Source organism: Phyllobates terribilis, unplaced genomic scaffold (genome assembly GCF_046119375.1).
Source record: "Phyllobates terribilis strain yellow unplaced genomic scaffold, ASM4611937v1 Scaffold_5__5_contigs__length_657084704, whole genome shotgun sequence".
Lineage (NCBI taxonomy): Eukaryota > Metazoa > Chordata > Amphibia > Anura > Dendrobatidae > Phyllobates > Phyllobates terribilis.
The window spans coordinates 13,325,440-13,345,154 of record NW_027362765.1 but is presented as its reverse complement, the minus strand read 5'-3'; the positions used below and the strand labels follow the sequence as shown (position 1 = coordinate 13,345,154).

At 43.4% G+C, this 19,715-nt stretch overlaps 1 pseudogene; it reads right to left on the bottom strand.

Moving 5' to 3' along the window:
• Positions 1–19,715, bottom strand: part of LOC141270593 (uncharacterized) — a 93,298-nt pseudogene that overhangs the window by 53,429 nt on the left and 20,154 nt on the right.

Below are 19,715 nucleotides of genomic sequence, written 5' to 3'. Positions count from 1 at the left end.
GAAAAATGGACCACCAATTTGTAGTGCAATTTCTCCTGAGCACGCCAATACCCCATGTGAGGGAAAACCACTGTTGGGGCGCATGGCAGGAATTGGAAGGGAAGGAGCGCCATTTGACTTTTTGAATGTAAAATTTGTTTGAATAATTAGCGGACGCCAAGTTGCATTTGGGGAGCCCCTGATGTGACACCATTTTGGAAACTAGACCCCTCAGGGAACTTATCTAGATGTGTTGTGAGCACCTTGAACCCCCAGGTGCTTCGCAGAAGTTTATCATATTGAGCCGTAAAAATAAAATGTTCACATTTTTCCAACAAAAATGTTTTTCAGTCACCAATTTGCATTATCATAACAGTAACAGGAAAAATTGCACCGTAAAATTTGTTGTGCAATCTCTCCTGAGTAAGCCGATACCCCATATGTGAGGGAAAACCACTGTTTGGGCGCACGGCAGGGTTCGGAAGGGAAGGAGCGCCATTTGACTTTTTGAATGTAAAATTTGCTTGAATAATTAGAGGACGCCATGTCGCATTTGGGGAGCCCCTGATGTGCCTAAACAGAGGAACTCCCCCCTACAAGTGACACAATTTTTGGAAACTAGACTCCTCAAGGAACTTATCTAGACGTGTGGTGAGCACCTTGAACCCCCAGGCGCTTCACAGAAGTTTAACGTAGAGCCGTGAAAATTAAAAAAAAAAAAATCTAACTTTTTCCACAAAAATGATCTTTTAGCCCCACATTTTGTATTTTTACAAGGGTAAGAGGATTAAATGCCCCCCAAAAACTGTTGTGCAATTTCTCCTGAGTATGCCGATACACCAAATGTGGTGGAAAACTACTGCTTTGGCGCACGGCAGGGCTTGGAAGAGAAAGGAGCGCTATGTTGGCTGGGATAGGTTGCAGACACCGTGTCACATTTGAAAAGTCGCTGACATGCCGAAACTGCAGGAACCCCCACAAGTGACCCCATTTTATAAACTACACCTCTCAAGGAATTTATCTAGGGAAGTAGTGGGTAATTTTTAAATTTATACCATTGGGCAGTGAAGAAAAAATAATGATATTTTTACCACAAAAAAATTTTGTAGCCTCAGATTTTACATTTTCACACAGGGCAATGGGTAAAAATGGTGCCGAAATGTGTCACACAATTTCTTCTATACAGAGCCCCTAAATGCTAGAAGAGCAGAATCCCCCCTCAAGTGACCCCATTTTGGAAACTATACCCCTTTGAGAATTTACCTACAGGTGTAGTGACAAATGGGTGTTTTCCAGAAACAAGCAGCATTGGATGTTGTTGAGTAAAAATTTCAAACTACCGTTGAAGTGACTACTACGTTGTAGTGTCCAGTACATTGTGCCCAGCTCAAGCTTCTGGGGACATGCACCTGTAAATTAGGCCGGCTCTCATCGCTACATGAATGCCAAATATGTGGACCCGAAATGTAGTTTACACTGTGTTCCAAATTATTATGCAAATAATATTTTCTCAGATTTTCCCAAATTACCTATATGTATTGCAGTCATTGTAATTTTCCAGTCAAATAACTATTAGAGTACAATTAAAAGGTTTTTGTACAAACTGCCTATGATAACAGTATATTTTTTAAAAAATAAAACACTCAAACTGCACTCAAAATGCATGTTCCAAATTATTATGCACAGCAGAGTTTTCAACCTTTTCATTTTAATAAAGAACAAAAAAATGGTCATTTTTGAAATTATAAGCATCAGCAGGTTAGTACAAACTGAAATCAAACAGTTTTCAACTCAAAACTTAATTCTAGGTGATGTTACATTTGCACATAGGACCCCTCGTTCGAAAGGAGCTTCTGAACTCTCTCGTCCATTGAATTTGTCAGGTTTTGGATGGTTTCTGCTTTAATTGTTTTGCATGAGGACTGAATACCCTCCCAGAGCTGTTGCTTAGATGTGAACTGCCTCCAGCCATCATAGACACTCCTTTTGATGATGCTCCAGAGGTTCTCAATGGAGTTGAGGTCAGGGGAGCATGGGTGCCACAGCATAAGTTTGTCCCCTTTTATGCCCATAGCAGCCAGAGATGCAGATGTGTTATGTGCAGCATGAGACGGGGCATTATCATGCAGGGGAAGGGCATCCAGGCCCTTCTTAAATTTTAGTAGTGAATCACTCATTACAACATCATGCGGCACAGAGTTCCATAGTCTCACTGCTCTTACAGTAAAGAATCCGCGTCTGTGATTTTGTTTAAACCTTCTTTCCTCCAGACGTAGAAGATGCCCCCTTGTCCCCGTCTCAGGCCTCAGAGTAAAAAGATCAGTAGAAAGGTCTTTGTACTGTCCCCTCATATACTTGTACATAATAATAAGACCACCCCTAAGCCTTCTTTTTTCCACAGTAAATAACCCCAAGTGTAATAACCTGTCTTGGTATTGCAGACCCCCCAGTCCTCTAATAACCTTGGTCGCTCTTCTCTGCACCCGCTCTAGTTCAGCTATGTCTTTCTTATACACCGGAGACCAGAACTGTACACAGTATTCTAAGTGTGGTTGCACTAATGACTTGTATAGAGGTAAAATTATGTTCTCCTCATGAGCATCTATGCCTCTTTTAATGCATCCCATTATTTTATTTGCCTTTGCAGCAGCTGCCTGACACTGGAAACCAAACGTGAGCTTGTCGTCCACCAATACACCCAGGTCTTTTTCAGTTACAGCTTTGCCCAGTGTTTTACAATTAAGCATATGATTATACATTTTATTTCCTCTGCCCAAGTACATTACCTTACATTTATCCCCATTAAAGCTCATTTGCCATTTATCAGCCCAAGCTTCTATTTTACATAGATCCTCCTGTAATATAAAATTGTCCTCCTCTGTATTGATTACCCTGCAGAGTTTAGTGTCATCTGCAAATATTGAAATACTACTCTGTATGCCCCTACAAGGTCATTAATAAATATGTTAAAAAGAAGCAGGCCCAATACTGACCCCTGTGGTACCCCAATTGTTAACTGAGACCCAGTCTGAGGGGGTACCATGCATAAAAGGATAGGGATGTGGGGGTGCCATGCATAATAGGATAGGGATGAGGGGCCATGCATACCAGGATAGGGATGAGGGGTACCATGCAAACCAGGATGGGGTGCCATGCATACCAGGATGAAGGGTACCATACACACCAGGATAGGGATGAGGGATGGGGTGCCATACATACCAGGATTGGGGATGAGGGGTGCCATGCATACCAGGATTGGGGATGAGGGGGCCATGCATACCAGGATGAGAGATGGGATGTCATGCATACTAGGATTGGGATGAGGGGTAACATGCATACCAGAACAGGGATGAGGGGGTACCATGCATAACAGGATAGGGATGTGGGGGGGCCATGCATACCAGGATAGAGATGAGGGGCCATGCATACCAGAATAGGGATCAGGGGACATCATACATACCAGGATAGGGATGAGGGGTCATGCATACCAGTATAGGGATGAGGGGTACCATGCAAACCAGGATGAGGGATGGAGTGCCATGCATACCAGGATGAGGGGTACCCATACATACCAGGATAGGGATGAGGGATGGGGTACCATGCATACCAGGATAGGGATGAGGAGTGCCATGCATACCAGGATGGGGGTGAGGGGCCCATGCATACCAAGATATAAGGCTGAGGGGGCCATACATACCAGGATAGGGATGAGGAGCCATAAGTACAAGGATAGCGATGAGGGGGTACCATGCATACCAGGATAGGGATGAAGGGGCCATATATACCAGTATTGGGATAAGGGGTGCCATGCATATCAGGATAGGGAATGAGGGGCCATGCATAACAGGATAGGGATGAGGGACCATACATACCAGGATGGGATTGAGGGGTACCATGCATACCAGGGTAGGGATGCGGGGTACCAAGCATACCAGGACGAGGGATGGGGTGCCATGCATACCAGAATGAGGCATCGGGTGCCATGCATACCAGAATGAGGCATCGGGTGCCATGCATACCAGAATGAGGGGTACCATACATATCAGGATAGGGATGAGGGGTACCAAACATACCAGGATGAGGGATGGGGTGCCATGCATACCAGGATTGGGGGATGTGGGGTGCCATGCATGCCAGGATAGGGATAAGGGGTACCATACATAAGAGGATGAGGGAGCCATACACATCAGGATTGGGGATGAGGGAGCCATGCATACCAGGATTGGGATGAGGGGTGCCCTGTACACCAGATTTGGGATGAGGGTTGCCATGAATACCAGGATTGGGGATGAGAGGGCCATGCATACCAGGATTGGGGATGAGAGGGCCATGCATACCAGGATGAGGGATGGGGTGCCATGCATACCAGGATGAGGGATGGGGTGCCATGCATGCCAGGATTGGGGATGGATGAGGGGTGCCATGTATACCAGGATTGGGGATGAGGGGGCCATGCATAAAAGGATGAGGGATGGGGTGCTATGCGTACCAGGATTGGGATGAGGGGTGCCATGCAAACCATGATTGGGGAAGAGGGGTGCCATGCATACCAGGATAGGGATGTGGGGGGGCCTTACATACCAGGATACGAATGAAGGGCCAAGCATACCAGGATAGGGATGAGGGGTTATCATACATACCAAGATAGGGATGAGGAGCCATACATACCAGGATAGGGATGAGGGGTCATGCATACCAGGATAGGGATGAGGGGAGCCATGCATACCAGGATAGGGATGAGGTGCTATGCATACCAGGATAGGGATGAGGGGCCATGCATACCAGGATAGGGATGAGGGGTACCATGCATACCAGAATGAGGAAAGGGGTGCCATGCATACCAGGATGAGGGGTACCATACATACCAGTATAGTGATGAGGGATGGGGTACCATGCATACCAGGATAGGGATGAGGGTGAGGGGTCCATGCATACCAGGATAAGGCTGATGGGGCCATACATACCAGGATTGGGGATGAGACAGCCATGCATACCAGGATTAGGGATGGGGTGCCATGCATACCAGGATTGGGATGAGGTGCTTATGGTTGGATACACCTGGAATGCCATCAAGGGTGTTTTTGTTGGAGAGACAATGACTTAAGGGGGGAGGGGGTATTGGCGAGGTCTAATGTTTCATTGTAATGTATATTGGAATTCCTTAACATGTGGTATGGGCAATATAGCACACCTATATGTGTATAGGATTATAATGTTTATTACAGTATTATGCTTATATAAAAGATTTCAAGAATGTGGAATGTTAATTGTAGGATATAGTGACTAAGTTATCAGACGATAATGGAGAATCTGAAAGGATATATAGGAGAGATGCATGTATGTGATTCCTATGGTATGTTATTTTATTATGGTATGTACTGGTTTCTTCTTTTGTCAAAAAAAAACTAATGAAAAAATCTCAATAAAAATGTATTGGATAAAAAAAAAAAAAAAAAAAAAAAGAATAGCAAGAAGGCTTCTCCCCTGTGTGAGTTCTCTGGTGCTTAACCAAAGCTGATTTATGGTTAAAACATTTCCCACACTCTGAACATGAAAAAGGCTTCTCCCCTTTGTGAGTTCTCTGATGTGTAACAAGAGATGATTTATCTGTAAAACACTTTCTACATTCTGAACATGAAAAAGGCTTCTCCCCTGTGTGGGTTCTCTGGTGCGTAACCAAAACTGATTTTTGGTTAAAACATTTCCCACATTCTGAACAGGAAAAGGGCTAGTCCCCTGTGTGGGTTCTCTGGTGGCTATCAAGATGCGCTTTCCAGTTAAAACATTTCCCACATTCTGAACAAGAAAAAGGCTTCTCCCCTGTGTGGGTTCTCTTGTGGCTATCAAGAATCATTTTACGATTAAAACATTTCCCACATTCTGAGCATGAAAATGGCTTCTCCCCTGTGTGAGTTCTATTGTGTATGAAAAGTTCTGATTTCTGGATAAAACATTTCCCACATTCTGAACACAAAAAAGGCTTCTCCCCTGTGTGACTTCTCTGGTGGTTATTAAGATGTGCTTTCTGGTTAAAACATTTCCCACATTCTGAACATGAAAAAGGCTTCTCCCCTGTGTGAATTCTCTGGTGGTTAATAAGATGTGTTTTCTGGTTAAAACATTTCCCACATTCTGAACATGAAAAAGGCTTCTTCCCTGTGTGGGTTCTCTGGTGCTTAATCAAATCTGATTTCTGCCTAAAACATTTCCCACACTCTGAACAGACAAAGGGCTTTTCCCCTGTGTGGATTCTCTGGTGGTTATTAAGATGTGCTTTCTGGTTAAAACATTTCCCACATTCTGAACAAGAAAAAGGCTTCTCCCCTGTGTGAGTTCTCTGGTGATTAACAAAAACTGATTTCTGATTAAAACATTTTCCACATTTGGAACAAAAAAATCTATTGTCCGCTGCGTGTTTTTTTTTATGTTTAAGAATAGACTTCTCGAAGGTAAAACTATTTCCATTTTCTGAAAGTGAAAATGGCTTCTTTGCTTTAGGAGCAATTTGTTTTGTAATGCTTATTTTATTTTGATTTTCCTTAGTAGTCGGTAATGAATCAGAAGACAGGACCTGTTTCATAGAATTAGATGCTAGATCTTTGCTGTGAAGGGATGATGGTATATCTGGAGTAATGGTATTCACTTCAATTGTATCCTGTGGGATCTCAATATCATTAGATTTAAAAATCTCCTGTCCATCTGATCTCCTGGTACAGTCATCTGCCAAGAAAAAAAACAATTATTCATTTTGAATAAAATATCCTTGAAATTTATATTTTTGAACATTTCTACTTAAAATGTTTAAACAAACACATCCCTGGGCTACATGCTAGTCCAGGGAAATGAAGAGATGTATGCTCAAGTTTAAAAATCAATGTTATTAGACACAAATCTAAAAAATAGAGGAATATTTTAAATATTTTAACTATTCCTCTATTTTTTAGATTTGTGTCTAATAAAATAGATTTTTAAACTTGAGCATATATCTCTTCATTTTCCTGGACTAGCATGTAGCCCAGGGATGTGTTTGCTCTTAGATTGATTTAGAAGTGCTATGCAATCTTTATTTATTTTTCTATGGGATTCTTGTGTTAATTGTACTTAAAATGTCTGTAGAAATGGCAAGTTATTGACAGAATGACAGTTCACAGTCTAATAGAAAACCTCATAGGATGAACCAGTAGAGCGTGGTGTCCACTGTTCATTCTGCCTCCAAAATATGGAATAAGAAGCCATCAAAAAACGTTATGTAGGGAAAAATGATACCAATAAAAACTTCTACTCATCCCACAAATAAGCCCCCACTCAGGTCCATCACCTGTCAGTGGAAAAACAGAGGTTTCCACATTATTAGTGGCTCAAAGACTCTTGAAAAGCAACATGGCTTCCATAAACTAATCCAGCAATATCCGCTCTCCCAAAGTCAGATCTCCCCCTCGCTTCTGAGCCTTGCAGTGTGCCCAAACCACATTTATCATCCATGTATTTGGCATTACTATAGTGAGAAAAAAAAACTTAATTCATGGTGTGTGTCTCCTGGAGCACAATCTGGGCACTATGTGTTGGGTAATAAAATGGCCAATATGCAATTTTTACGCTCCAACATCCACTGCGTGCTAATTTTCGGAAAGTGCCTGTGTAGTTAAAATAATCACTACTCCTATAGATTAATTCACTGAGGGTTATCATTTCCAAAATGAAGTCACTTTATGGGGAGAATTCTACTGCCCTAGTTTTCTGACATTTTGTAATATTAGGGCTTCTGCAAATGGTTTGTCCCATCTCCTCTGGGATCTGCAACTGTGAATCTGCTTCTGTCACCAGGAGATGCCTTACTCATTCTGCAGGCGGCGCCGGTAATGGGAGTAATTGGAGTATGGGGCTCGGTGGCTCTTGGCAATCTAAACTATCGTAAGGGACAATATTTTCTGTCAGATGAGTTTCAAGAAGAAATATTAGACATTCAAAGAGAACTTTTTATAATAATGCAGAGCTGAGGCGTCTTAAATTTAGATCTCGGGCATTTGGAAGAGGCAATGGAGATCTTTTTGAAAGGCTACCAGGGAGTTACAGAGTCACATAAGTGAGGCAGGCCGATCCCACCACAATGAAACTATCATACAGAATGAACCTGTAAAAAAAAGAAAGAATATAAAAACATGTAACATCCCCAACAACAAGGTGTTATGATCTGCAACAAGTACTAAGGAAAGGGGAAAGCTTTCCCTACAATAAGACTAAGCTGAATCCCTACGATGTAGCGGGCTGCCTGTTCCTAGCGAACGGACCCGCCTTAGTCCTAGGCTAGTCTGAACGAAGACCTGTGCAGGAATGGCCTAGGCCATTCCTGCACAGCCTGAACCTTCACCGGGTCCATCTCAAAGCCCTCACTGGAGACAATGTAGCCCAAAAAACTAATTTTCTGCATAGCGAACTCACAATCTCCAGCTTAGCAAAGAGTGAATTATCATTCAATAACTGCAAAACTTCACGTACACTCTGCCAATGGGACTCTAAATCTGGTGAATAAATCAAAATGTCATCCAAATACACAACCACATTCTTACCAATCAAAGGTCTCAGGATGTCATTAATAAGGTTCTGAAAAAATGCAGGTGCATTGGTAAGACCAAAAGGCATCACCAGATTCTCAAAAAGAAGTTTTCCATTCATCACCCTTCTTCACTCGTAACAAATTGTATGCCCCCCGGAGATCAATTTTAGAGAACCACTTGGCCCCCACTAAACAAGCAATACGGGAGTACCTGACCTTTTTTTTTTCTTTACTTAAACGAAGCTCACAATACTAAATCAAATGGTCAGCTTTACCACAATCCCTCGGCGAACCTCCGGTCTCTTTCCTGAGAGCGGAGCGACATCGCCCCAACCTCCATCGGTTCTCCGCCGTCTGAGCAGATTTTCTGGGGACTAGGACCTGGCATTACAGGAGTCTTTACCTCATCTGCCTAGATCTCAGCCTCTTATCCACACAAACAGCTAATTGCATGGCATCCTGCAAAGTCTCAGGTGCGGGGAAAGCAATTAGCAAATCCTTAACCCTTTCACTCAGACCAGCAAGAAATAGACATTTCAGAGCAGGATCATTCCATCTGACTTCAGAAGCCCACCTTCTAAAGTGTGTGCAATAAATTTCAGCATCATCTGACCCCTGGTTCAAACGCCCGAGTTCTGCCTCAGCAGATGAGATTCTGTCAGGATCGTCATATAATAGATCCATAGCAGAAAAAAACTCTTCTACCGACCTCAAGCATGGATCATTAGGTTGAAGAGAAAAGGCCCAACCTTGTGGTTCATTGCGCAAAAGTGACCCAATAAAACCAATGCGCTGTGATTCATTTCCAGAGGACCTTGGTCTCAAACGAAAATATAACAAACAAGCATTTTTAAAGGAAAGAAAATCTTGCTGTTTACCATAAAAGACATCCGGCAGTCCTACCTTGGGTTCCACAAAATGCGCTCCGGAACAGCTACTCATGTGTTGCTGGAGCTCAGTCACCTCCAGAGTTAAGCCCTGCAAGCGTTGAGCCAAATCCTGGACGGAAGCCATACTGATCGCCGTATTAATATTTCTTCCATTTTTTATTTTTGGGCTGGACTTACTGTTATGATCTGCAACAAGTACTAAGGAAGGCAGGGGAAAGCTTTCCCTACAATAAGACTAACCTGAATCCCTACCATGTAGCGGGCTGCCTGTTCCTAGCGAACGGACCCGCCTTAGTCCTAGGCTAGTCTGAACGAAGACCTATAGAATAAAGGTAAGGGGTCCCTAAAAGATCTAAGGACTGGAACAAAAATGGGACACCTCCTGAACAGAGAAAGTTGTTGCAGAACACAAAAACATAAACTGACAAAAAGGTACTAGAGGTCCCAAAAGGACCAAGCGAACTGACAGAGATAGGCACAGAAGCACCTGGCCAGCAAAACAGTCAAACAACACTGAAGTCCAGCACAGCCAAAAGGGTGGAGCTGGAAAATAAAGGCAGATGGTCATGTGACCGCAAAACACAAGATGGAAAAAACAAACAGGAGGGTTCTCACACAATGTATGTATGAAGGGAGAAATCCAACACTAAACTGGAGTTGCACTCATTTATGGTAGACCATTGGAGCTACTTTGAATTCTGACCAGGAGAGTAGAGAAAGTATTAGTGCTCCCCATTTCAGGAGTGATTGTGCAGTAATCTGAATTCCTAAGGATTGAAAACATAATGGAATTTATGACGTTGAGTGAATCCATGAAACCAGGGCTTGAGCCATGCCAACAAATCTTCTGCAGGCGTGAATAAATGTATATTACAGCCATCAGCCACGCACAGCTTAGAGATATATCATGGCACAGGTGTAATGTTTTTTTGTGTAGGTTATCGTAATCCTGTTTGAAGTTAGTTGGTTTTAAAAAAAATTGAAAAGTCAGGATAAAGGGAAACTCTGTTGTTATTGTACAGTGTCTTGTAGGGACCATATGAGCACATTCAGCAGCCCAGAAGGAAGAGAAGGTAGATTCATCCAATAAGATATCAGGGATCTAGGAAGCCAGCAGCATCATTACCCTCCGCTTTCTCTTACAGGCTCATCATAATATTTTTCTTCAAGTGATTTTCTAACTTGTCAGCACATTCTACATACACTGTCATTTGGCTTTGTAGTTTACAGATTTGGGCAGGTACGGAAAGTGTCTTCTAATCCCAGAGGGTAGGTGGATCCTCCAGGCTGTAAGTTCTATAGAAAAGGGCTTTCACAATTTCACAAAATAATTTGAACATTTTCGGACAGAAGAGAATGTTGTGGTCGAGTGGCAAAATGGTGATCACACGATTGTAATACGGCAGGACTACACCACGGATAAAGCAGCCACAGGTGGTGACTGAGAAGAATCTGTGAGTTCACAGCATTTAGTGGTTACCACTCACCTGGGTAGTCATATGTAGGAATCTCCTCTTTACACCGCTCATCACCCGTCGCATATGTCTCTGTTGTATTAATATGGGTCTGATCTTCACTCTGGAACAAATATTCTAAAATTCAGATGGAGAAGTCACATCTATGATCAGCTCTAATCCAGTCATCTCCACCGTTCTCATTACACAAATATAAATACTGGTGGATAAAACAAGACTGAACACAAGACCTTTACAGCCGTCTACGCATCATAGGGGAGATCTCATGACACCTTCTCTCCATCTACCTGATGGTCCTGAGGAACATTGGAATCTTCTTGTTTACAGTCCTGTGGAAGAAGAGGACGGGGACATCTCTCTGGTGTTGTCCTCTTACTGGATCGATCTGGAGGAAACACATACAGGGACTGAATTATTTTCATACAGATAATTATAGGCCGTGTGTATTTAGTCCTGTCTATTACCTGGTGATGTGAGAGGCTGGGGAATCTCCATCATGACGTCCCTGTACAGATCTTTGTGTCCTTCTAAATACTCCCACTCCTCCATGGAGAAATAGACAGCGACATCCTGACACCTTATAGGAACCTGACACATACATTGATACCGTCATCTCCACAATCCCTTCATAGCGTTACTTTATAATCTCCCAGCATTCCCAGTAATGTCACCTCTCCAATCAGAAGCTCAATCATCTTGTAGGTGAGTTCTAGGATCTTCTGGTCATTGATATCCTCATGTACCAGGGGGTGAGGTGGAGGCCCTGTGATTGGGCTCAGAGGTCTCCCCCTTCCCTCAGACACAGGGTCCTGACAGTGCACACTAGAGGTCTTCACTACTGTGTAATCCTGGTTATGGAGAGACACATTAATAAATCTCACTACAGACATTTCCAGAGTCCTCACCTCTCCAGTTCTGTTCATCTGTTATTCCCATAGATAAGAATGATGTAATATGACATCATCAGAATCTCTCACCTCTCCAGTAAGCCGGAAGAGGATCTCTAGGGTGAGGTGTAATATCCTCTCCGCCATCTTGTCCCTGTCCATATCCATCTTTGATGGAAAAATCAGGAAAATATTCTTATATAGAAGATCTCCACTGAGAGGATCCGATGTTGTAGATACCTGAATGAGGAGAAGATGAGCAGATGGAACATCATAAAAATCCTGTTGGTATAATACAACTATTGGAGATAATGAGGGGAAACATAAGGAGATTTACTATTTTACAGTATTTAGTTTTTTCTTTACATCTAGTAATAAAACCTTTATATTTTAGGCCACAGACAACAAGAAATTTCTTCCTCGGAGTGTGCAGCTGAATACGTTTCTCATAGACTTATCTTCCAAGCAACTAATTCTCGTCTCATTTTCCGATACTGGAATTGGCATCAGCAATACTGCAGGAGATATTCATTTCATGTGACATGAGAAATAACTACATAATGAGGCAACATCTTCTACTACGGCTCTAAAAACATATTTAGCCACAAACAGTCACTGAACACACCACCACCGACTGTCTGTATGAATGTTTCCCGTCTTCCCCAGATTGTAATCTATCAAGTTACAGCTCATGTCTGATTCACACACAGAAGTTTGAGGCTTTTATAAAAACTGTTTTGATTGCACAAACACCGCGGACAGCAATTATTTGATACCAAAGTCTACGTGTACAGTGTATTATGGGGTTTATTTCTGGACTTAGGCTTTCCAATATTACAAGAAACCCCCCCAAAAAAAGCAGATATTAAAATGTTTCAAAAGAAAATGGTCACCAACAATTCTTGTAAAAAGAAAAAAACATGCAAAAAGCAGAAGACACATTTTTATTATTTTTTAACACATTAAACATTTGTTTTTGGTTTTTGTTTTTATATGAACTCTTTTGGGCACCAGAACATAGATGTACACAGCAAGGGTGGCATAGATGCGGCTGCAACAAAATCCCTGGCAGCTTAACCACTTGCTCCTGCAAAAAGCAAACATGGCATCTAAGAAGGTGTGACAGAGTTCGGCCCAATGCCCCTTCTTCCCCAAATGCTCAATAGTATGGGGCTGCCTACTTCCTACAATACTTAAATGCTTAATAATGGTTTCTGGGCCTGCAATGTACGAAAGTCTATTAGGCCGGGCCAGAGGCAGCATCCAATAAGTTACCTTTTAACGCCACCGTTAAATATTAGACTAAAGTTGCATGAAAGCACTGATTTTGGGGGTTTTGGTCGACTATATAATGAATTTGGGGGCCTCCCTACAAATGCAGTCAGTCATACAGACCACAGAAAAGCTGGAATATTTGTGTATATGGGGGAGTCGGGAGAGATAGCCGTCTGCCAAATGACCGTTCAGCCAAAACTTATGTCATGTGTATGGGGCCGTTACTATTGCACTGACAAGCAGTGATAATACATAGCACTACAGTAGTACAGTGCATCACCTGAGCAATCAAAGGCTTGTATGTTGTATGATCGCACTAATGAGAGTTGTTTAAAAAAGTTTATAAAAAAGATTTAAAAAAAGTTTTAAAGTGAAAATCTAACAGTTTTAGCAAAAATAAATATTCGGCACTATAGGGAAAACATACATATAATGGGAAAATGGAGAGGGAGGTCAGCTCACTGTTCATTCAATGCACTTTGTCTGAAGATCACCGCATGGAGCCGCCCTGGTCAGGGACATTTCAAGTAGAGAAAGGAGGAGAGATGAATTCTCCTGCATTGTCTATATGGTTAAAACCTCACATTTATTGTAAATTCATAAAAACTGTTGTGATGGCATACCACCAAGTGCCCACATACGAAACCAATGCTTATTCATGGTTTGCAACATGTGAGTCTCTGTGATACTTTTATATCCTTCCCTTTCAAACACTTGGGTGTCCATTGATTACGGAGTACTTCTCAGACAATTTGACCCTGTACTGTATGGAAGAAAAAGATAATTGTCACAGTTCCACCCCTCACTGTGTTGGGGATGCAGTTACTGACAGCTCAGCCGTCCAATCTTGTATAGGGGCGTGCTGGAGCTGTTGGTACTTTGATTGACAGCTCGGTGGTCCAATCTGGTACAGGGGCGTGCTGAAGCTGTCAGTGTGTTGATTGACAGCTTGGCTGTCCAATCTGAGACTGGGAGGCACTGGCTATCTCCAGGTGTTCATCATTCCAGGTGACTGCCAGGCTACATAACTGAGCTGTTTCTCCCTGACCTCTGCCAGACTTACATTCAGCTAGTGTGAGGTTTGTTTCTCTGTGCCAAAGTGTTCTGTGTATTGATCTGCTGTTGCCTGACCTTGTTCTGACCATCCGTCTGTTTAACCCCTTCTGCTCTGATCCGCTATCCTGGTATTCTGACCAACGCAACGTTACCCGACTATTCATTTGCCTCTTCCCTCTGTTTATGACGTACCCACCTGTTTTTTTTACTCTGGACCCCTTGACTATTCTGTCTCACGGCTTGGCAGTGAAAAAGTGACTCAGCGCCACAATACGTCTGGCCAATACGTTTTTCTTTTTCGCCTGTATGGAGACTGTTCACACGCTCTGTGACCAGATGGCGAATTTGAAGCTGATGACTCAGGATCTGGCTAAGAAATGCCAGAGTCTGGAGTCATCACAATATCAGTTGCAGGATCAGATAACTAATCTAATGAAAATCTCAGCTAACCCTCCACTGCCGTCAGTGGCTGTGACGTTAATACCCTCTGATGTACAGTTGGTCTCTCCTGAATCTGTATTAGACCTCCCTGATAAATTTTCTGGAGAGAAAGACCAATTTAAGGTCTTCAGGGAGAGCTGTAGGTTATTTTTTACCCTGCGCCCCTGATCGGGGAGGAGTTCCAGCAGGTTGGAATAATCATGTCCCTTCTGCAAGGGTGCCCTAAGACCTGGGCATTTTCCTTGTCCCCACAAGCCCCAGAACGGTTTTCTGTTGATGCCTTCTTTGACAGTTTAGGACTGATATATGACAAACCCAACAGGATCCAGGTTGCTGAGGCTAAGATCATGAACCTGGCTCAAGGGGGTCGCACAGCTGAGGACTAGTGTACTGCGTTCTGGCAGTGGTCCACTGCAGTTCTGTGGAACGATGCAGCTCTCAGGTGCCAGTTCCCCAAAGGCCTTTCCAAAACCCTTAAGGACGTCCTGGTCCTCCATGAAGCTCCTTGTTCCCTGGCGGAGGCCATGACCCAGGCCATACGAATAGATTGTAGAATCCATGAGAGACGTGAGGAACAACAAGCTGCCCATTATATTTCCCCGGAGCAGGTCCATTTACCGGAGATGGAGCCATTGGAGATTAAAGTTGCCAGTCTTCGTGTTGTAGACGTAGACAAGATCTCGGACTCTGCCTGTACTGTGGTCTCTCTGGACATTTTCTCAACAATTGCCCTACTTGCCCTCAGGCTAGCAAACCATCAGGAGAATGTCTGAGTGTGGGTGATGGCCAAGGAGGTCATCCAGACTCCCGTGTACATTTTTCTTCTAAAGTACTGATAAATAAAGTGCTATGCTTTGAGAACCAGGTGTTATCAACTTTGGCTTTCATTGACTGTGGGTCTGCAGCTAACTTTATTGGTTCGGGACTGGTTCTGAAGTTAGGGTTAGGGACAGTTAGTTTAGAAAGACCCATGCAAATCTTCGCCCTTGACAAGACACCATTATCTAGGAATTTGATCAAGAAGGTAACAGTGTATTTCACGCTTCAAGTTGGAGCACTCCACTTTGAATCCTTCTCATATTTTGTGTTAGATAATTTACCTGTTGGGTTCATACTTGGGCTTCCATGGTTGCAGATTCACAATCCTGTTATTGATTGGTGTCAGAGGGAGATTGTTAAATGTGGCCCTAATTGTTGCAAGAAATGTCTAAAAACTGTACAAATATGCTCCGCTAGTCTGAAGGGTTTGCCGGGTACCTGAAGGACTTTGGAGATGTGTTCTCAGAGAAAGAAGCGGAGATACTACCTCCCCATCATCCTTATGGTTGTGCTATTGATCTCATTCCTTGTGCCAAATTTCCTTAAGCTCTCCTTTACAATTTGTCTGGGCCTGAATGGGCAAGAATATGCTAACAAAAGTTTACAGAAGGGTCATATCCGTCCTTCCTCCTCTCCGGTAGCTGCCGGGTTTTTCTTTGTATAAAAGAAAGATGGGGGTCTCCGTCCTTGCCCGATTTCCGAGAACTCAACAAAATCATGGTTAAAAATAAGTACCCACTTCCACTCATCCCCAACTTATATAATCAGCTTCTGGTGGTCAGGGTGTTCTCTAAACTTGATCTTAGAGGGGCTTACAATTTGATACGTATCCGGGAGGGTGATTAGTGGAAAACAGTGTTTTTAAGGTCTGAGGGTCTGTTTGAAAACCTTGTCATTAGTGTTGAGCTAATTTGTTCGGCATTTCGGAGCCGATTTTTTGGCGCGAACAAGTCGGAACCCTGCACACAAAAACGAATTTGAAATGCCAAACAAATTCGCTCAACACTACTTGTCATGCCATTTGGGTTATTAAATGCACATGTCCGTGTGTTGTGTTACAAAGATTAAGGGAGAACTCTTGTGTGCTAAATTAGAGAAATGTGTTTTTTCTGTTCAGGAAATTTCATTCTTGGGGTTCATCTTGTCAGCAGAAGGGTTTAATATGGGCCCTTGGAAGGTACAGGCCACAATTGACTGGGTTCAGCCTCGTGATCTCAAACCTTTGGAGCATTTTGTGGGATTCGCCAACTATTATAGGAAATTTATCAAGGGGTTTTCTCAAATTGTGAAACCTCTTACTGACCTTACACGTAAGGGGGCAAATCTCAAGGTGTGGTCACAGAGTGCCATCAGGGTTTTTGAAAAATTAAAAGAGTGTTTCATGTCTCTTCCCATTCTGATCCAACCGGATCTCCAAGAGCCATTCATTGTAGGGGTCGATGCTTCGGAGGTCGGAGTGGGGGCGGTTTTGTAGCAGGGGTCCAAAACTCTGACTAATTTGCGTCCATAGGCTTTTTTGTCTAAAAAATTTTCGCCGGCGGAGAGAAATTATGATGTTGGGAATCGTGAGTTACTTTCTGTAAAATTAGCCTTTGAGGAATGGAGGCATTTTTTGGAGGAGCGGTTCATCCAGTTACTGTGGTCACTGATCACAAGAATCTAGCTTACATTGAATCAGTTAAAATATAAACTCCCACAGAGGCATTACATTCAGACCAGGGTCTAAGAATGTGAAAGCTGACGCATTATCTCGTAGTCTCGATTCAGTTTCTCCTCCAGAACCTCCATCCTCCATTATTTCTCAGGATATTGTGGTTTCTATGGTAACCTCAGAATTGGAAAAGGAGATCCATAACGCCCAGTCATTGGCTCCTCCCGCCACTCCAGGATCTAAATCATTTGTGCCTGTGTACCTAAGATTGCGTGTGTTACAAGAATTTCATGATTCCATCTCAAGTGGTCATCCTGGTGTGACTGCTACATGGAAAGCCATTGCCAGATTTTTTTGGTGGCTGTCCATGCATAATGAAATCAAAGATTTTGTATCTGCTTGTGATGCCTGTGCACACACTAAAGTCAGTCACATCCGGCCGTCCAGGGAATTGGCTCCACTGCCAACTCTAGAAAGGCAATGGACTCATTTGTCCATGGATTTCATCATGGATTTGCCTCTGTCTCGTGGGAAAACTGCTATCTCGGTGGTAGTTGACCGATTCAGCAAACAAGCTCATGTTGTTCCTTTGTCAGGATTACCTAATGCAGAGACACTCTCCAAGTTGTTTATTTCTCATATTGTAAGTTACATGGTATCCCTCTTAACATTGTGTCTGATAGGAGAGTACAATTTGTCTCTAAATTCTGGAGAACTTTTTGTAATAAGGTCAGGATTGACTTGTCCTTTTCATCTGCTTACCACCCTGAAACCAACGGTCAGACTGAGAGGACAAATCAATCTTTGGAAAAAATTTTAAGGTGCTATGTGGCAGCTCAGCAGGAAGACTGGTCTTCAGTTTTAACCTCTTGATGAATTTGCATTTAATAGTCGAGTACAGTCTACTGGAACCTCTCCGTTTTTCTGTAATTATGGTTTGGGACTGTTGCGCAAACGCCCTGACTGACTGGCGGGAGCGTGGTTAGTGATCCCACTGGACCATGAACCGAGGAGTGCCTGGAGGGGCGTGACTAAGTATCAACTCAGAGATCAAATAAGAAAAAAACGCGATCAAAGAGACCCAAGAATTAATTAGTAGATATAAAAATTAACTTTTATTAAATATAATAGGATAAAAGATATCAGACAAAAGTGGTGCAAAGCACATACAATGTAAAAAATCCATCATAGTGGAGGACTAACTAGGTTCATAATGTGAGAGTATGGCGCTGTGGCCCATAAATTTATCACCAATGTCTCACATGGTCACAGGTAAAGTCTCAAGAGAAGCTATATTGTAAGTGTCAGAATAGTTAAGGCTATCTTAAATGGCCAATTATATATTAATCATGTATTGCCTAATAGATATACCACCAGCTTCAACCAACCAGACAAATGATTAGAAATAAAATATGTAACATATATATACCTGGACTCAGAATAAGACCATATGAAGACTCACATATGAACCACGCGTCCACCCCAACGCGCGTTTCGGCGCTGCCTTCTTTGCACCACTTTTGTCTGATATCTTTTATCCTATTATATTTAATAAAAGTTAATTTTTATATCTACTAATTAATTCTTGGGTCTCTTTGATCGCGTTTTTTTCTTATTTGATCTCCATGTTGGGCGATTTTCCCTTATCATTATCCATAGGTGTGAATCTTTCTACTCTTGTACTTTTGTGATTATGCACCGGTTGGAAACTGTATGTATAAGTATCAACTCAGTCTGACCAAGGTCGCACGGCGGTTCAGTCGACTCCGTGAACCAGGGAGGAACCGAACAGAGGGACCAGGTGCTACTCCAGGTCAGACCCCGGTCACAGCTGTTGACCCACACCGGGGAATGCAGGAACAGGCAGGTTAGGCTTGCATACAGACAGGTGGGTACTGGCAGGCACGGCTGGTATGCAGACAGGTGGGTACTGGCAGGCACGGCTGGTGTGCAGACAGGTGGGTACTGGCAGGTAGGAACGCAGGCAGGATAGGGACCAGTACAGACTGGGATACAGGAACAGAGCCGCAGGTGCGGTGAACAAGCAGGGCAGAGCAAAACCGGCAGGTGCGGTAGACTAGCAGAGCAGAGCAAAACCCGCAGGTGCGGTAGACAAGCAGAGCAGAGCAAAACCGGCAGGTGCGGTAGACAAGCAGAGCAGAGCAAAACCGGCAGGTGCGGTAGACAAGCAGAGCAGAGCAAAACCCGCAGTTGCGGTAGACAAGCAGAGCAGAGCAAAACCCGCAGTTGCGGTAGACAAGCAGAGCAGAGCAGAGCAAAACCCGCAGATGCGGTAGACAAGCAGAGCAGAGCAAAACCCGCAGATGCGGTAGACAAGCAGAGCAGAGCAAAACCCGCAGATGCGGTAGACAAGCAGAGCAGAGCAAAACGCGCAGATGCGGTAGACAAGCAGAGCAGAGCAAAACGCGCAGATGCGGTAGACAAGCAGAGCAGAGCAAAACCCGCAGATGCGGTAGACAAGCAGAGCAGAGCAAAACCCGCAGATGCGGTAGACAAGCAGAGCAGAGCAAAACGCGCAGATGCGGTAGACAAGCAGAGCAGAGCAAAACCCGCAGATGCGGTAGACAAGCAGAGCAGAGCAAAACCCGCAGATGCGGTAGACAAGCAGAGCAGAGCAAAACCCGCAGATGCGGTAGACAAGCAGAGCAGAGCAAAACCCGCAGATGC